Raw genomic sequence first — 19,220 nt, forward strand, 5'->3', positions numbered from 1 at the left:
AGCAGAGATTTTTATTAAAGACATAGTTCAGTATTTTTGAAGCCTCTCCTCTCTGTATGTATGTATGTATGTATGTATGTATGTGTGTGTGTGTGTGTGTGTGTGTGTGTGTGTGTGTGCTCTTGCTGTGTGGCATGTTGGGAACATGCAGAGGCTTTCACCTCATAAAAGACATCTTGGGCCACATCTGTCTTCTATAAAACAGTTAGCATCTTGTACTTGCTGCAACATTAAACTGCTCCACATGTGTGAGAACAATGGAGCAGGTACAAAATGAGCACTCAGGACCAGCAGTGTCAGTAGGCATCCATTATTGATGTTAATTGATGCCGGCAGTTTGAAGACAGTACCTTGTAATGCAACACCCATCAAGAACAGGAGGATGATAAACACGCTACTCTCGTCCAATATGAATACTAAGGAGGCTGCTTCAGTGACTCGTCCTTGTGATATTAACCAGGAACAGAGAGGATGGTTGTGACTCTGACTGGAAGCATCTTAGCTTCCTACATCTATATTTACATTATTCTTCCAACAGTAGCTGAACCTAGAGTGTTTTTTTAATGTTTATTATCAAAAGAAAAGATTAGGAAAATTTAAAAACCTCATTGGTTTCTACTCACATTTTATCACATGGTAAAGAGGGCGAATGAGATGCAAAGAAAAATGAAGGTCACTTGCATCTTGATGATGGCATTGCACTTAACATCGTGCTGCAATTAAATTTTAATGAGGCCTCTCCATTCTGAACCAGCCAAAGCAGTCAGATGTTGCAGTGCACGTTCCCTGCTCTTCATCCGCTTCCTCCTCTGCTTACAGCTTTCTACAAAGCTTTCATTCCTCTGTTGTGCATTTTTAAAACAAACATGAAAAATGAAATCCTACCGCTCTCCTACAGCTTCTTTAAAAAGAGTTCCGGCCTAGATAGGCCTTTAGAGAGGATGCTTGGGTTTCATCTGCTTTGGATGAGAAGTCTTTAAATTACATATCTGGAATATTGTACCTCCATTTTCTCTGTTTTAATCAGACTAACAGTGCCTTTAGCGTTCATTTTATGTTCAGATTTTGCCCTTTATGATCTCATAATGATTTCACTGAGCCAGAACAAAGAGGTAGTATGTTAAATGTGTGAATAAAGGTTATCAACTGGGATGAGGAAATAGAATCAGAGGTTATGAGTAGTTAAGATGTAAGATGCTAACTGAGGCATGTGAAGCTTGAGATGTGGATGAAATTTATCTGAACATTGTGCTATCATAATCCAGAGGTGAATGTGTTGTGGTTTTCTTGTGTGTTTGTTTTGCTGTTCATTTCTGGGTTTATTATTGCCATTTAGATCTTGCCGTATTCAGTTCACTTCTCTGTGTTCATTATTAGGGTCTTGCTATATAGATTTTCTTTTTTTTGCATTTAGTTTGTTACATATTATGTTCTTTCCTCTGTACATTTTGGTTTATTCTGTTTGTTAGTGTTAGGCTTTTTCCCCTTTTTGTATCTAGTTGAGCTACCTGTTTATTATCTGTGTTTAATAGTCTCCCTTCCTCAGTCTCCCTGCTCTAACTTTGCCACAGCTGTTCATCATTCCACCTGATTAAGCTCACCTGGATCCAGTGCCATTCTCCACCCTTGCCTCAATATTAAGGCCATTCCATGTCTTGTCTCTTTATGCCATAACTGTAAGTCCTTTATTCACAATTAAAAACTGCACTTTTTCTTGCTGCCTCTGGTCTACCTGCATTTGGATCCTACAGAATACAATGTGCATGTAGAGTCTGACCTCAGGGTGAATTTGTTACATGCTAAGTGCACTCCAGAGAAAATTGTCAGTTATCTGCAAATATATTTTTTCCTGCATGTCTGTTGTTTTCATGAGTCAAATAATTTTAGTATTGAAAACAACCTTTTTTTCTTTCTGGGTTGCCAGGCAGCAGCAATTGCTCTTCTACAATGTGTTTTGTTGTGTTCCCTTTGACATTGTGTTAAAACACACCTGAAAGATCTTTGACTCTAAATCTCAATGTTTTATGCCAAGGTATATACAGTGTGTTGTGCCCTTATTGGCTGATTTTGCTCTGTAGGAGCAAATCTATCACAGTCATAACATAAGATGAATCTCTAAACAGATCTCACTCGTCAAGCTTTAGGTCTACTTTTGTTTCCTCTGTTTTTCTTTTATTTCACAAGGGGACCGATGAATCCTTTCAGAAAAAATCTCATGCTCCTGGTCTTAAACATAATATTATTTAGTTGGGCTGATTTATGTTAGAACAAAAGGAAGAGCTGTAAATATACATGCAAGTTGGTTATGAGAACTTTCCACCACTTGTGTCTTTTTAAAACCTGACCCTCGTTTGCATAATTTCCATTATACCACATGAAGTGGTTTCTGCTTCATAAATCTGCTCCAAGCTGTACTCAGCAAGTCAGATAACGTGCAGAAGAGGAAATCTAAAAGATCTAACTAACTGTATGTAATGATATCAAAATATTTTAGTTCTTAGTGTTTCTGTTAACTTAAATAATTTGGTTTTGGCAGAATGAGCTTTGTCGAGGGTCTGGGTGTGTATTTAGTGGCGCAGTGGAAAGAGGGTCATACCTTGGGCTCCATTCATGCAGAAATTGCCACTGTCCACCTGCTATGAACAATTACAATGTGTTTTGTGCAACAACAATATAACAAGTGCAGGGACCAAATGCTCCTGAATGGAAAAGAATGTGCAATAATTAAAAATAAGATCTAGTAAGCATTTTTGTGCTTTCTCGTTCTATCCCTCCTTCATTCTAATGCTTGTGACAATATGGCATAGCCAAATGTCATGAAGTATGTGTTCATTCCAAAACTGCATTCATAGGGTAAAGAATGAGGAGGTTCAGGTTTGAGGGAGGATACACCAAACAGTCTTTTCTCACCTTCAGTGTCTGAATGTGGAGATGAAATACATTAATCCTACATTGTAAATTGATTTGGCAATTTCAATCCCAGTAAAAACCAACAGAATCCCGCAAGATAGAAATGGTGAAGGGGTGCTGCTACATTTCATCGCATGTTTAATTGACATTAGTTGAAAATGACAGCTTACAAGCAAGTATGTCTTATTTCACTAAATACCTGTTAGCTCATCTCCCCTCTCCTCATGTCTGTCCTCACATCCTCTGTCACCTTCTCTGGTGGCAGGAACTAATATCCTGCAGGAGGATGGCAGAAAGAATAGAAGATGTGTTGTTTTGCAAAACAGATACTAGGTGTTACATTTAACTAATAGGAAACTATCTTCATAATTACAATTGAGATTAGGCAGGTTATTGAATGCAGGTGTAATATTAACAAACAGGGAGCAGGTGGTGAGAGGCAGGCAACGGAGGAATAAATGTTACCAACTAATTGAAATGACCCAAAACAACCAAAAATGCATCGATTTTAGGAACTGAACTTATTGCAGCGTGAAGTCATGAGCACCTGCTGTACTGGATTTTCTCTTGGAAAAACACCATAAATGTTTTCTTAAAATGGACCATAAATCAGACAAAAGTATTTGCAGGTGAATCTAAACATCTGAAATACACACAAGTTGTAGTGCAGATAGATGCAAACATCTATTCTGGTTGAGCAGCATATGGGTTTATTTTTGTAGATTTTCTAAAGATACAGCAAATATTACGCTGGTTTTTCTTTGGGCTCAATGACCTGAATGATGGGCAATGATGGGTTTGCACTATTGTCTTGCAGCATGACGGTCCTGTGTTTGAGTCCTTCTTTCTGCACAGACTTTACAGGCTCCCCCCGTGCATGCATTGGCTCATTCCAGATACATAAACAAGAAATCAGTGGTCTTCAATCAAACAGCATTCACTTAATGATTCTTGGAAGAATGAGAACAGTAAATGAACAAGACTTGTATCTACCTGTTCTGCCAGCCAGATAAAAGCAGAGACTTTATGTTGTTTACAGGAGGTGGGCTTCAAGAGTGACTCCTCTGCACCTCTCAGAAAGAGCCAACTAAGAGCTAGGCCATCCGCTGTACAAGACAGAGTGAATACTTTATCAGGTTATACATCACAAAACTAGGCTAGATTAAACATTTGATTCAACACTCCATCCTTTAAGATCCTAAATAAAACTTCATCAACAGTGATTAGAAAATGATTTAGTAAATGTGTGTGTGCTTGTTTGTCCTGTTTGTCTGTGTTGCCTTGTGATAGACAAGCGAATCAGTCCCCTCTTTTTTTCATCGAACTTCCATGTTGTTTCCAGGAACTTCCTGAAAGCTCTTATCGTTGTGCAGACGGCTCTGAGTCTGTTGTTATTGGAGGGCCTGTAGGGGACTCTTTGAGGAATCTGTCCAGTCCCTCTTTAATTCCAGGTTTTTGTCTCTATGCACTTCCCAGAGTACATCAAAGACGGCCTTAAAGATAAACCTGTGGCAGCAGCATGCCATGTCTGTCTGAGAATGATACATGTTCTAATTTATACCTGAAGTGAGACAGGAAAAAGAATCACTGCACATTACAGGCAGTTTAAGAACAAGTTGTCCTCTCTGACTCTTGACTGGCTCATAAAACCAGATCATGACAGGTTTCCCTCCGAGTGAAAATGTGGACGATACAGCGAATGCACCCTCTGAGAAATGCTTAGAGCTCAGATTTGTTTAAGCGCGCTTTGGCTCTGTGATGGATTGTGAGTGAAAGAGCTGAGTTTTCGTTTGGCTTTCGGGAGGAGCTGCCAGCTTCAGCACTTCTATAAGCTCTTAAAAAATGAGCTGCTTTATGGTAATTGCTGCAAAAGTGTTGGGGTGATAAATAACTGAAGTGAAATGTTGCAAGTGTTTTGACCAGAGCTAGTAATTACTCCAAATGTACTGGCTTGTCTAACAGCTGAATCACAATGCTGTTAAGCAAGTTGTGGCTGTAGTAATGTGTATGACTGATTTTCTATCTGCTCTTTTTCCCTTTGAGTCTTAAAGAGACATAATTGTAGTTAATTTAAAATTTTGTTAATTACTGTTCTTTTGTCTAACCTCTGAATAGCAAATATCACATGCAGAACAGTGATTATCAAGTGGTTTTATTTCTACTGATTTAAAGAGAGAGCAAAGAAACCAGGAGCATATTTGCACAAAACTAAGAATGTTCCTTAGATGTCTTTGTTTGAAAGGTTTTTTTCAGACTTTCTCACTGGTTTTATTTCACTTGGTTTCAATAAAACAGAGCTTCCTGCAGAGAGAAAAGCTGAATAAAATAATCTATTATTGAACTTACTTCTGCACTTGTTGGATCTGTGCAATTCCATTCTTGAATTATAAGCAGCAACATTTCAAGTCAAACAGTTTTGGGTTGCATTATTTTGTTTTGTTAAATTATTCTGCTTTTTGTTACATAGCAAGTCATCCAGAGATTGAAATCGGATTATCTTCCGTTTGAAGGCTCTGATCGGTGCATCAGCCATTCCTTTGTCCCCAAACTTTATATTTGATAACTGTGATAATCCTGTAATTCATTTATTTCCTGTTGCATTTAAAACTGCATGCTTTATCAAAGATCTTTGGCATATTTTGTTTCTTTTTTATGTAATAAAAAAATCTAAATTGGTTAACACTGGAATATGAAAAAAAAAAAACGTCAATATCAACCAGAAAAAGCCTGATCAGTGCATTTCTTTCTTTGTACTTCTATTAATTCGTGAAGCTGTGTTGTACACTCATACTAGTGAGAAAAATGTTTTGTGTCTAAACGATTTTTAGATTATATATTTTTTCCCTTTTATATGCTAAATAATTCCAATTCATGTCTAATCACTACTTGGAGTTTTCTGGCCATTTTCTGAGCTGACTACAGCTTTTCAAAAACTTAATATCTGGAGAGTTTCCTCACAATTTGTCCAAACTGTTAATGTTCTAAGGTTTGAACCAATTTGCTTTTACCTTTGTCCTGTGATCCGGTGCTCCATCATGCTAGAAAACGTACAGATCATAACCAAATTGTTCCTGGATTCTCAGAAGAAGTTGCTCTTGATCCCACTCTTTGTTTGTGGCAGCTTTTAAAGAAATTACTGTCCAAATGTCCTGAATGATAAGGAAGAGGACTTGTCAAGGAAAATGCCTTGGACCATTCTTGTGCTTTCTGCAGAATTTCAGCCTGACTGCATGCTAGAATATGTTGTTTTGCTGTGTGACTTGTCTCAAAGCCATTGGCCTGAGATCTTTACTGCCCTGTGCATGCAGGTGCGCTCACAACCACCTGCTGCAGTTATAGAGCAAGCTCTGCACTGGTGGCAGTACAATTCTAAACCACACTCCTTGGGGATAGATGGTCCTGTACCTTATGGATCCTCTTGGATGTCCTAAAGCTTTGTCACAGCAAACAAACCTCTACCCATGAATTAGTTGATGATTGAGAAAGCTTTTCTTTTAGGTGCTGTGTATGTGGCAGCTGTTTTCTCGTCAGGTTGCTTTGATGGAATCTAACAATGCCCACCTGCTTTTCTTCCTCTTCTTTCACAAATTGCTAATTAGAGTGTTCATCTAATCAAATTCTGTTAGATTGTTAATGAATTTAGTATGAATAAGTGTGTGCATGGTTGTTTGTGTGTTGCCGTGCAATGGAATAGCAACCTGTCCAGGGTGTACCCTTGCTCTGGCCCGTAGACTGCTGGAGATAGGCAACAGCTTCCCCGCGACCCACTATGGAATAAGCAGTAGAAAATGACTGACTGACTGACTGACTGACAAATAGCCTGTTGTGAAATGTACCAAAGACATAATAAATTTAACAATGAAATTCTTCTTCTGATAACTGACATACTATTTCCTTCAGCTGTTTTATTTGCATATTCCTCACTGTTTGATAACGGTGTGAGGGCGTCTTCTTGCCACACCTCGAGTCCCTTAGTAGCATCTGAGCATCATTTCAAACACCCCAGCAACTGGGTAATGTTTAAACTCACACAAGATCTCAGTCCAACAGAACACCTTTGAGATGTGGAACAGGAGATCATGGATGTGCAGACGATGAATCTGCAGCAACTGTGTGATCCTATCATGCAGTATGGACAAACATCAAAGCAGTTGTGAAGGCAACAGGGGGTCCAACCCAGCACAAGCAATGTGTGACTAGTATGGTGGTGTTGGGAGTATGATTATTGATTGAATAATCTTGATCAATAATTATAATTACAAATCATAATCTGACAAAATAAATTTCTTAACCATAAATCCTCATTTACGAATCGAGACCAGAGATGTTTCTGGTGTTGTAATTGTGGCTCAACGCCTCTGACAATTACAACTCCGTAATAATTAATAACTATTGCCGGAGATGTCACTATTTAATCGACCGTTTCTGCCGAAACGGGTGGAACTTGAACCTTATTTTGACTGACACATCACTTTTACACACAATGAAACACCAAACACTCTCTCTTTATCTATGTGAATATTTATTAATTTTCACCTCCTCAACATGCAAAATTCTACAAACACAGGGGTAACACATCTAAATAAGCAAAATCAACAAACGGTAGTGGGTATGTATTGAGTCAACCAGCAGTTTATGGCACTACAGACGAAGGGAGAGGGGGATATGAGTGGTGGGGGTTGGAGCGCAGCTCCGACTGTCCTTATGGTCTTCTGCTCATAAAACTTCCCCCTAACTCCTGAGCACAAAGGATTGATAACTTTTGGCGGCAAGCTAGCAGTGAGATTGAAGACAAAGGTAAAATGGAGAATTTTACCATGAGGTCGTTTTAACAGTCCAGTTTTGCAACGCACCCGCGTTCAGATAGTAAACACAAACAGCTCTGGGGGACGCGGCGGATCCCGATATCAACATAACACATCAAAGTTTCAACAAGCAAGGTTACATGCACATATTATTCAGAACACATGAGATCCTAACCAGCGATTCTGATCGCTTCTACAACCTCTGACCCTGCCCAGGCCTTCTAATAAAGAAATAAAGATGGGTTTTACTTGTGTCGTCTTCTTCCAAGTGAGGGAATTCGAGCGAGGAAAAGTGGGGTTAAGTTAAGGTGCGTCCACAATTAACTTCAGGGGAGCGGTCAGTCTTTGTCCTTTGGTCTTCTTGACAAAAAGGAAAAATATGATCTGACCATCAAAGTCGACTTGAAAGTGAAACACGGTAGCGGTTCGTCTCTCCGAAACTCCGTGTCTCCAGTTACGTGTTAACTCACGTCTTCGATCGGCAAAGTGAAATCTCTGGCCTTCTTAGTCCAAAAACCTCAGTTATGAATAGTTCGTTGTCCAACGAGAGAGAATGAATGAAACTCTGCACAGAGTTCTTCTCTTAAAGTGACGCTCTTCAATCACCAGATCGATTTCTAGCAGAAGGCAAGTTTTCAAACATGAGCGCCTTCCTATATAGCACCCTGTGACGTCAGACTGGGGACGCCCAGTCATATCAGTCGCAATGCTCAATGGGATATGTAGGAGCGGGCTGTCCTGGGTACAAAATGGCCGATGCCATTGGAGGGGCACAGTGACGTCCAACAACGTGCAGATAATCCAATACTCAGCAAACAAGTGGTCCAACAGTGGTTGGTGATTCATTGTCCCAGCACTGGTTTCTGTCGGGGGGTTAAATAGGAAGTCAATTTTAGCTGCTCTGTTAACTGCCTCTACACAAGACAGCATACATCTTTTTTTACCCTGGGATAGTACATAAAAAATGTGAAACAAAAGAAGCATTGCTCCTGGCGTAGCGTACTCTGTCTGGACAATGAGATCGATCAAAAGTCAGACAGACTCTCATTCATGTGGAATCCTAATCGACAGTGACTCAGGGAATTGAAGGAGAGGGTACAGTACAAAAGTACTGCTGCTTTATGCTGAAGAGTATGGTGATGAGGCACTTTCTTATACAGATTATTGTCACATTGCTTTCCCATGTTCTTATTATTCCTCTAATATGTTTATTTAAAGCAGGATAAAACAGTTTTGCACCAAATCATTATAAGTGAATAATCTTTCACTGTGGTTGCTTTGAGGGAGTATGTGCATGCTTTAACAGGAGTTAAACACGCTGGATTTGAGAAACTCGGCATGGGTGAGATTAGAGGGCTAAAAAAGGGGAACCAAGCGTAGAAGGGGTACAATAGTTACTTATGATCAATGAATGAAATTTTATGAAAAAAATCATGCAGTGCGACTGCTTCAGAAGCTGTCCACTCTTCATTGTTGAACTGATATCTCTGATAGCTGTGACACAATCCTGCTGCAACCACGAATCATACAGCATCTGTTAAATCTCACTTTATACAACATGACATGACTCACTATGACCAGTTTAGTTATATTGTGCTCACCCAGTTTCTGAAATTGCACAGTGTGTGCTGGATATTGGAGAATGTTGCCTCCTGTTTTAATCAGTTAGTGGATTACCTCTTGTGCTTTCAGATACATTTATCTCAAACTATGAACATCTTACAGAGGGCTGTTCAATCCAGCTCTAAAAGGGGTAAGAGTAGGGCACAACTGTAAATCTATTAAGACCTGGTCATCCGCCTAAACTTACAGGTTGTGTAAGGAGAGCATTAATCAGAGAAGCAGTCAAGAGGCCCAGGATAACTCTAGAGGTGTCAGAATTTGAAGGTATTTGAGTTTTATTTTGGGTTTTGATTCTGATCATAATTATGTTTTCCAGCTGGCACTTTAGTTCCTTACTTATTCTTGTACTTTGTTTATGGTGTATCTGTTTTGTTTTGTATGACATTTCCTTAGATTAGATTGTATCCTTGTATTTCTGTTAGGTTCCAGTTGTTTTGATTTCACTCTCTCCCATAGTAATCAGCTTCATTCAGTTGTTGTAAATATGAATCTGAGAATATTATTTAGTATTAATATTTTAATATTAATATTTTACCAAATAATATTCCGGTCTGTTAAGGGTTGTCCTGTGAATACCAGCCCAATTAAGGCGATGGTATTAGGACAAAATAGAAAGGTGTGAGACGAGCTCTGGCATTATTGAACAGCATAAACTCTGCACACACATGGAATGAATTCACACAATTTCTTAAAATACAAGAATTTATTAACAAAAATAAGTCAACTCAAAGTCAAACATATTTCAATCAACAAACTCTTTACTATGCTAAAACAATCCAACTAAACTACCAAGCAGAATTAAAGAATAATGAAGACTAATGGGCTATAAACAATATAAACAAGTTGATTAAAGATGATTAGAAATCATGACCAAAAAGAGTGATGCAACATTACCATGCAATGTTTATGTTTGAGAACCAAGGATTATCTTGAAGAATCTGAAAGTGAAGTTAAGTTAGTTTTGGAACTAACTTAGAAAATAATCAGCAAACATTTAGACAACCCTTCACAATGCAAAATCAGATTAAATATTATTTTAATAAAATAATGTTTTAAATAATGATCTGCTGAATAAAACCAACCTTCTGGATGACTAATTCTCAACAGTGTCTAATTAGCTGCCTTCATTTATTAAAATAATATTTGAAGAAATATTATTGAGTATTTTGGAAAAGAGCCAAATCTTTCTGGAGAAATTGGGCTTAATGGTGTTTACTTAGTTATCAACTCTAGCAAATGATGTTCAGGGACTATTATTCACTAGCTTGAAAACTAACAACCTTTCTGTTGACTAGCATTAATGCTAGCACACGTGTTCTTACCGGCTGGCCGTTGGGCTAACAAAGAAGCTAGCTAAAGTGCTAAGCTAGAAGATAGCTTAGCACCAGAATCAACACATACCTTTAAAATACCAGGGTTAAAATGCATAAGCGCTGACGGCGCGTTATGAGCAATGTTCTGGTTAAAACCACCCTTTAAATAAAGTTTATCTTAGTTTTAAAACATACAAAGAACACGAACCGGCCTGGGTGCTACAGGTAGCATGCTAGCACCAAGATAGCCGAGTTCCACAAAACAAACTTCACAACATGAAAACGTTTAGATAATTTCATCCTAAACCAATCTGTTAATCTGCCCAAAACCCAACCTCTGACCCTGTTGAGTGAATGTTGTCCAAAGGCGAAGTTTGAAGAAGATATCAGTCTTGAACAAAGAGTTAGCTTCCCGCTAACTTCCTCAGTTTCTCCCGATCAGAAGGTGACCAGCTGTTCGTTACCGTAAACACGGTTGCGGCCGTTGTCTTTCCTCCAGACTCGGCTTGTCGAAACAGCTTCTCCACCGGGGCTTCTCTCGGAACACCGTTTGTTTCTGTGGGGCCTCGAAGAGAAAATGTAAGCAACTCTTACACCTTAATTTCTCCGTTCACGAATGAAAATACCGGATACACAGACAGTATTTCATTCTACTTAACTTTTGCAAAAGGTAATCGGTCCTTGGATCCAGTTGAATTTATGTCTTCTTGCCAGCAAAAGACATTCAGCGCGCTTTGTTCCCTCCTGACCGGTCACTCTGGGAGGCCGTATGGAAGAGAAAGACTTGTGGAAAGGTGGGGCTTTTATTTGGGTATTGGCGCCACAGGAAGTCGGTTAATGCACTTTATTTTGAAAGGTTCCAGGAAAGTATGTACCGGAGTTTTAGTGTTGAAAACCCATGGCTCTGTGGTCCCAACACAGTCCACTTGCTTCATGCCAATCAGTCTCCTTGTCTCACTTGGCACTATATATATATCCTCTGATCTGTTTGCATGTTGCTAGTTTATCCTGTTTTCATGCTAAATCAGTCTATGTTCATGCCTGTCTCTGCTACCAACTGCCTGTTATGAGTTTTTCTTTTGGGGATTAAACTTCTTTTTTTACTTACTATGCTGCCTCTGCCCACCTGTCTGTATCTGGGTCCTACTCCAAAAACCACCTTCTTGACAGGAGGTGCTGCAGAAATTGACAGAATAACTATCAGTTGATTACTCTTGCCATTGTGGAAGTATAGCAAAAAGAAAGCCATGGTTACTAGAAAAGCAGAAAAAGTCTTGTTTGCTGCTTGTTAAAATACAAATTGGGAGCATGGCAAACACATGGAGTACAGTTCTCTGGTCCTATTAGAGCAAATAAGTGATGAAAAGCAGTTTAAGGAGTGTGATTAATTAGCAAGGCACTGTATCTCCTTTGGTGTGTTGTGTTTGATTCTGTCTCTTTACTAACTTTTCTGTTTCTGTTAGCAGTATCACTTTTCTGCTCTTACAGAAGGTAAATATAAATCAGCATTGCAACTACAAAGATTCAATTTGGTGTTTGTGGTTTTCTGCAGCTGTACTATTTCTAAATAATAAATTTACTTGTGTCTGATAATAAATGAGTATTGGCAGCAGCTTTGGGTTAAATCATGTATAACTAAGAAGTTTATTTTGAATCTATCAGCCTCTCTTCTTCTCAATATGTTTATTTGTCTTTCCTGTGCCCGGGGTTTGTTTTTCAGATGCACGGAGCATCACATTAAAGTTGCACATCTACCCTGCTTTCCCAGAAGTTAAAATGAAAAACACTTTTAGAATACAAATAACCACAGATCAAATGAATAGTGCAGGTTTGAGAACCTTATCTCAGTCAGTCAGTCAGTTTGGAGTTGGCACAGTTTACAAAAGCCCAGAGATCCTCCCAGACAGCCCTTTGGCTACATGGCAACAGGTATGTCTCTCACGCACACATCACATTAAAGTTGGTCTCAAATGGTTTTCTTATTTTGACAGCATTTGGGGAAAAAACTCACTTTCCACATGGTTTCTGAAATATGTTTTCTCCTCTCTTCGCTGCTGAAAGTACTGATTTGTAAGGTATGTACAGAGTTTTTCGGTTTGATTTTTAAGACAGGGAAGTAAGTCGACTGATCCCTTTATTCCTGCAGCTCTTGCCCTGGAATGATTTCTGGTATTAGAAGAACTGCTGTTTGAAGATTCAGAGACTACACTTAAAGAATCAGAAGTTATTAAAGACTTTGAGTATTAAAGTCACAAAAAACACCTCCTCGGAAGGAATGAAATGAACACCAATTTCTTTCATACCCGCATCATCAGCTTTTGAAATGATTCATAGGATTTGTGCAGAAGAACCTTAAATGTGGGTGAGTTCAATAATTATATCCTCAGTTTGAGCAATTTTTGTTGATTCTGTCTCATAGCTTACTATTTTTCCCTCTAACATGGGAGAAATTTTGTGAATTGTCTTTGTTGACTTGCCCTGATGGGTATTTTTATCATTGTGTCAGCAGTAAAACTAACAGATGTTAAGCTGATCTAAGGTAGTAACTGAGTTTCAAATGCTTTAAACATATTAACGAACATGGATCACTCTCAACATTACATTAAATTGCAGATACTTATGTTTCTAATTATTCTAATAGCTTCTAATTTTAGCGTACAGAGATTTAATTCATGTTAAAGACTAAAATATCGCAAAAAACACAAAATCTAATTGTCTCTTGTAACTTGGTGTTTGCTGGCACACCCTGATAATCCTTTTCTGATTTATTTCTCATAATAAAGAGAATGTTGCTCTTCTCTGTGCAGTCGTATTATAAACGGAAAAAAATAAGCCAGAACTGTTTCTAATTAGGCTGTATATTTACACTGCTTGGTGAAAATGAACCACTGCAGTCAGTTTTCACACAATTATTAAAGAAATAAAATTACTGTGAGCTTGTGTCTGTCTTTGACATAGTAAAAACTGGAGACTTATAGTGGAAAAACAAATAAATTGTTGAAACTGCAGCTTTAAGAATCTTCCTGCTCAAACAAATCAAGTAACAGCTCCATTTTATATACTACTGATTCCATCTACTGGACTTATTTTGACAACCTTCATATTATTAGGGCTCTAACTCATCCAGACCCAAGCATATGTATTTAAAATATAGTAATATCCTTTGATCTTCACCTTATTTTATCTGTCATTATTTGAAATCGAATGGGTTACAATCAGTCAAGTCAAAAGCAGATATCTAATGAATGATTGTAACAAAAGATGGGGGCATATCTTAAGAGGTGAAACAAGGAAAGCACATCAGAAAAGGGAAAAGCCACTTGGTGGTGAGTTACTTTCTTAAGTTTCTTAAGTGAGTTAACATTGTTTGTTGCAAGAGAAGGCCAGAGGATTGTGGAAAGACTGAGCTGAGACATTAATGTGAGGAAATCCAGATTTCTAAAACCTGAACCTGAGTAAAAAGATCTTTCAAGGACCACAAGAGGAGTTTAAGTTTAATTGCTGCAACTTAAGAGAGACAATGTAGCAAGAAGTGGCCCATGCTGATACTCTTTAGACTTGAATTGTTGCGCTGCAGTGGATTACTGCAGTGCAGGAAGCTAGCTCTGCCCTCAGAGGACGATCAGCAGAATCACAGGGGAAGGAAGAGAAAAGACATCATGGTGATAATAGCCTCAAAACCCCTGGGGGTTTCTGAAAAACTGTAATGATCAACTGCAACCTTTCTGAACCTTTAGTAATATATGTAATGGTTCACTTTGAAATGTTATATACTCGAAATGAGGAAAATCCTGAGGCGAAAGACTCACCTTTCATCTCGGTTTAAAGGCAAAAGCATAGATATGAGGGGGTAACAAACGTCTGTCGTAGTCATGACAGTCTATTCAAAATTCAGTCAGTATCATAAAAAAATCTATATTTTTATGTCACTAGATGAAAAGTATTTCATATTTAAGGAAGAATAAAGGCAGGGTGAAATTTTTGTCCAGTCTACTGATTATGTTCACTAAAAAAATAAAATGTTTGACTCCGCTAAAGAACAGGTGGTGAATACAAAAGTGAGATGAGTCATCTTTTGGAGACCACAAACACATGAAAAGTATGGTAATGCAACCAATATTTGTGGTGATATTAAATTGGGGGGGGCAGATCTATGAATAGGCTAAGCATAGCTTAAACCTCATCACTACAACTAAGAGCTTTCATAAAATTCAGATAAAAATGCCAAAAAGTTCATCTTTGCCTTATTCTGATGCTTTAAGGACTCTGGTATATGTAGTATAAAAGTATCTTTAGAAAGGTTTATTAAAAGCATATAGTTTGGCAAATGTAAATAGGTTCTTGAGTAGGAGTTTCAGGTATATTACTAAAGTGTATGTATTAAATTGTATTAAGTGTATGTATGTGTATGCATTAAACACAGTGATGCCTGGACACTGTAAAAATGACTTTTGGAGTATTAAACATTAGCGTTTCCTATTACTTACACTACATAAGTATATTAGTCAGTATAATTTTCAGTAAATTAAACTTAAAATCCCCTTCTTGAACCGCCACCTTAACGTGGTGGAGGGGTTTGAGTGCCCAAATGATCCTAGAGCCTATGTTGTCTGGTGTTTAAACGCCCCTGGTAGGGTCTCCCATGGCAAGCAGGCTCTAGGTGACGGGTCAGACAAAGAGCGGTCCAAGAATCCTTCGTGAGGACTAGCAAATCGAGGCACGTGACGTCATCCGATACGGCGGAGCCGGGGTCCCTCCCTGGAGCCAGGCGTGGGGTCGGGACTCGCCGGAGAGTGCCTGGTGGCCGGGTTGCTCCCGGCCGGGCCAAGCCCGCACGAGAGACGCCAGGCCATCCCCCAGTGGGCCCACCACCTGCAAGGGGAACCGTGAAGGATCGGTGCAAAGAGGATTGGGCGGCGGATGAAGGTGGAGACCTCAGCGGCCCGATCCCCGGATGCTTAGGCTGGTTCTAGGGATGTGGAATGTCACCTCGCTGGGGGGGGAAGGAGCCTGAGCTTGTGCGGAAGGTCAAGAGATATCAACTAGAAAAATTCAGGCTCGCGTCCACACACAGCGTGGGCTCTGGAACCCATCTCCTCCAGAGGGACTGGATTCTCTACTACTCTGGAGGGGTCCACAGGGAGAGGCGGCAGGCTGGGGTGGGTTTGCTTGTTGCCTCCCAGCTCAGTGGTCTCGTGTTGGGGTTTACCCCAGTGGATGAGAGGGTCGCATCCCTGCGCCTTCGGGTTGGGGACAGGTCTCTGACTGTCGTTTCGGCCTACGGGCCGAGTGGTAGTGCGGAGTACCCGGCCTTCTTGGCATCCCTGTCGGGGGTGCTGGATAGTGCCCTTCCCGGAGACTCCATTATTCGGCTGGGGGACTTCAATGCCCACGTGGGAAACTACGGGTGACACCTGGAGAAGCGTGATCGGGAGGAATGGCCTCCCCGATCTGAATCCAAGTGGTGCTTTGTTATTGGACTTCTGTGCTAGTCACAGATTGTCCATAATGAACACCATGTTCAAATATAAGGGCGTTCATCAGTGCACTTGGCACCAGGGCATCCTAGGCAGGAGGTCAATGATCGACTTGGATGTCGTATCATCAGACCCTCGGCCGCATGTTTTCGACATTCGGGTGAAGAGAGGGCTGAGCTGTCCACTGATCCCCACCTGGTGGTGAGTTGGATTCGCTGGAGGAGGAGAAAGCCGGACAGGCCCAAGCGCATAGTGAGGATCTGCAGGAAATGTCTGGCAGAGCCCTCAGCCAGGGATGTATTCAACTCCCCACCTCCGGGAGAGCTTTGACCAGATTCCGGGGGATGTTGGAGACATAGAGTCCGAGTGGACCATGTTCTCCGCATCTATTGTTGATGGTGCTGCCCGTAGCTGTCGCGTCGGCAATCCCAGAACCCTGTGGTGGACACCGGCAGCTGTCAAGCTGAAGGAGTCCTATCGGCTGTGGTTGGCTTATGGGACTTCTGAGGCGGCTGATTGGTACCGTGAGGCCAAGCGTGCCGTGGCCCGGGCTGTGGCAGAGGCAAAAGCTTGGGCCTGGGAGGAGTTCGGTGAGGCCATGGAGCAGGACTACCGGTATGCCTCGAAGCGATTCTGGCAAACAGTCCGGTGCCTCAGGAGGGGGAAGCAGTGCTTCGTCAACACTGTTTACAGTGGGGGTGGGAGGCTGCTGACCTTGACTGGGGACATCATCTGGCGGTGGAAGCAGTAATTCAGATCTCCTCAATCCTGGAATCACACATTCCCTGGTGGAAACAGAGGCTGGAGACTCAGGTTTGGACTCTTTCATCACCCAGGCTGAAGTCACCGAGGTGGTTAAAAAGCTCCGCAGTGGCAGGGCTTCGGGGTTGGATGAGATCCGCCCTGAGTACCTCAAATCTTTGGATGTAGTGGGGCTGTCATGGTTGACACGCCTCTTCAACAATGCGTGGCGGTCGGGGACAGTGCCTCTGGACTGGCAGACTGGGGTGGTGGTCCCCCTTCATAAGAAGGGTGACCGGAGGGTGTGTTCCAACTACAAGGGGATCAGACAAAATGTATTGACATAACCTTTCATAAAAAGTAATTTTTGACAAATGTAAATTAATAGTGGCATTAATTTTTTGTAGGCCCATGTAACCATGTTCACCTATTTCAGGAACTGACGACTGCTCTCAAATCATTCATTTCCCCTTTTTTGTCTAATGATGTCATTGTATCAAATTCTAAAATATTAAGAACTGTCTAGTAAATTACATTTTTAATATTCCTGGTGGGGTAGCAGAGCAGAATATTGGTTGACTCACAGTAAGAGATTCCTGGGTCGAAATCTCACCCAGGAATGGACCTTTCAGCAGTTTGATTGTTCTCCCTGTGCATCTGTGGGGTTTCTCTAGGTACTCTGCTTTTCTCCCACAGGCAAAAACATGCATGTTAGAGATTCTACAGATTCACACACACACACAAACACACACACACACACACACACACACACACACACACACACTCTCTCTCTCTCTCTTAACTGAGAGTGTGTGTGTGAAAGCTTGATTGCTACATCTGTGTTAATGGATTGGTGACTTATCGAGTTGTCCTCTGACTTTCACCCACTGATCGGGAAGATGAAAAAGATTGTTTATTTAGAAATAAAATATTAATAATTAAAATAAAAATATCTGAAGCTGTTTTCGGTTTGCAATATGAAAAATGTAAGGTCAGTTCTATACAGGAAGATTGTGCTATCTGAGTATCTGAAGCTGAAAGACTGGGATATTAATAATTTGCCCTTTGCCCTAATTTGCCCTTGAAAAATATACTCATGAGATTGTTTTTCATGTTGATTGAGAACATGATAAATGACGTTCTATGTGTCTGAAATGGTTCCAATATGAACCAAATTATGTGCATTTGCGTTGAACATCTCGTGTAACTATTAAGTGAGATAATAGCTTGCCATACTTCCAACCAGCTAATTTAATTGGTCAACGGAATTCCTCCAAGCTCTCGTCCTGTATCGCGATACTGAACATTCATCCCAGTGAGAAGCAGCCCTACCACTGTTTTCAGTCGCTGTTGTGGCTGCGAAGAAGAGTTGTCGGCTTGTATGTAAGGTTCACCGTGATTCACCCTGAGGCTCGGCGAGGCTTCTTTAAATTGACCGACTAACCGAACAAGCCCCCAGGGGCGTCTGTGGAGAAACTCCAGGTCTGTACCGGCGCAGTTAATCCTGCAGGTAAGATTACCGTCGTTATGTCTTGCTGGTTCCCTCTCCTCTTCTCCTCCAGAGACTCGTGTATGCAGTTTAAGATCACCAAAGCAACATTTAACTTGTCTCCTGCTTTTTCTCCACTTCGTCGTTTCTCGCGCCTTTTAGTTGCGCTGGTTGAGCAGTTTTACCTCAAACTCTGTGTCCCAAAACCCTCAGCGTTGCTTTCAGGGTACCTGAAAGAGGGGTGCATCCAGGGAACTTCAGAGCTCTCTGTCGACTCTGTCGCTGGGATGAAATATCCCCGTTAGCTTGTATGCTAACCATACAACTGCTTAGATTAAAGTAGCCTGGCTGCCTCGGCTCTAGCTAGCTGGCTGGGTCTCCTGGCAGCTCCACACAGTTTCCTAGTGTTGTGTTGGACAGGTGGTGAAGAGGTGGCATCTTAACTTTTACACCTGGTTAGCTAACGGTCCGTGGTCTGCATGCAGGTTTCTGTAGGTGAACACTTCGGTAGAGAGATTTTTCCACATTGCAACATAATATAGCTACTTTGGTTGATGTTACTCCTCAGTATCTCCTTCCCCTGTCCACCACCGTCCTTCCTCTGAAAGATTTCCCCAACCCACAACACGTTGCAGCAGCTGTTCTCGTTTTTCCCATAGAGTGGCTGCAATCTGTGCAACTATGTATTTAGGAGTAACATATCATTATGGGCTCTGCTTTTTATGGTTTATTTGTAGTCCGCTCATGTCTTATGCCACATTTCAAGCCAAACCTAACGGAAGAGATTTTAATCTCAGAGCACCATATGATGTTTGATTTTATTCGGAGCGTTGCTATCAGATTATAAAAGCCAATCTCATTG

The 19,220-nt window shown here is 40.7% G+C and overlaps 1 protein-coding gene across 1 annotated transcript in view; it reads left to right on the forward strand.

Annotated features, from left to right (window-relative positions):
- Positions 1 to 18,168: 18,168 nt before the first annotated feature.
- glceb (glucuronic acid epimerase b) overlaps positions 18,169 to 19,220 on the forward strand; it is a 73,008-nt gene continuing 71,956 nt past the window's right edge. The window contains exon 1 of the mRNA XM_047363206.1: positions 18,169 to 18,379. The gene's annotated coding sequence lies outside the window, so the exon portion shown is untranslated. The remainder of the gene's footprint in view (positions 18,380 to 19,220) is intronic.

The sequence above is a fragment of the Girardinichthys multiradiatus genome, chromosome 4 (assembly GCF_021462225.1).
Source record: "Girardinichthys multiradiatus isolate DD_20200921_A chromosome 4, DD_fGirMul_XY1, whole genome shotgun sequence".
Taxonomy (NCBI): domain Eukaryota; kingdom Metazoa; phylum Chordata; class Actinopteri; order Cyprinodontiformes; family Goodeidae; genus Girardinichthys; species Girardinichthys multiradiatus.